We start from the raw sequence: 1,154 nt of genomic DNA on the forward strand, positions 1-1,154 counted from the left end.
CCCCCCCCCCCCCTTATGTTTAGAATTGGACCCGGGTATCCCTCCAATTCTAAACCTGAAATATGACTCACTGGGGTTTAACTTTACGACCTTCCTTGTAAGAATGTGCAAGCATCGCTACGCTTACTTCCTGAATACTCAACCCGTCCTAGCTCCGTAGTCAATACTTAGCTCGTTCTAGCTCCATACACAACCCGAACTAGCTCCGTAGTTAATACTCAACTCGTCCTAGCTCCGTAGCCAATACTCAACTCTTCCTAGCTCCATATAAAACCTGTCCTAGCTCCGTAGTCAATACTTAACTCGTCCTAGCTTCACACTCAACCCGTCCTAGCACCGTAGTCAATACTCAGCTATTTCTAGTTCCATATTCAACCTGTCCTAGCTCCGTACTCAATACTCAACTCTTCCTTGCTCCATATAAAACCTGTCCTAGCTCCGTAGTCAATACTCAACTCGTCCTTGCTCCGTACTCAACCCTTCCTAGCTCCGCAGTCAATACTCAGTTATTTCTAGTTCCATATTCAACCAGTCCTAGCTCCGTAGTCAATACTCAACTCGTCCTAGCTTCACACTCAACCTGTCCTAGCTCCGTAGTCAATACTTAACTCTTCCTTGCTCCATTTAAAACCTGTCCTAGCTCCGTAGTCAATAATCAACTCGTCCTTACTCCATACTCAACCAGTTCTAGTTCCATAGTCAACAGCTGTGCTAACTCCGTATTAACAATTATTTTTATTTGTACTAAACTCTTCTGAAAGCATCCTAACTTCATATTCAAAATGACTTTCCAAACTCTGATTTAGCTCCAAACTTAACATGTCCTATCTCATCATTTAACATTTTTTATTTTCATACTCGATCCGCCTTAGCTTCATCGTCGCAGCTCCACTCTAAACCCATAATAACTCAAGGGTCTGGTACAAGAATATCTTGGTATAACTCAAGGGTCTGGTACATTATTATCTTGGTATAAATGAAGGGTCTGGACCTGGTACGGGTCTGGTAAAAGATGATCTTGGTGTAACTCAATGGTCTGGTACAATATTATCTGGGTAAAACTCAAGGGTCTGGTACGGGTCTGGTGCAAAATTTCCTGGTCAAAGAATTGAGCAAAGGAATTGCCGTTAAATCAATGTACGAGAATGTATTCA

The sequence above is a fragment of the Eurytemora carolleeae genome, unplaced genomic scaffold, assembly GCF_000591075.1.
Source record: "Eurytemora carolleeae unplaced genomic scaffold, Eaff_2.0 scaffold278, whole genome shotgun sequence".
Lineage (NCBI taxonomy): Eukaryota > Metazoa > Arthropoda > Copepoda > Calanoida > Temoridae > Eurytemora > Eurytemora carolleeae.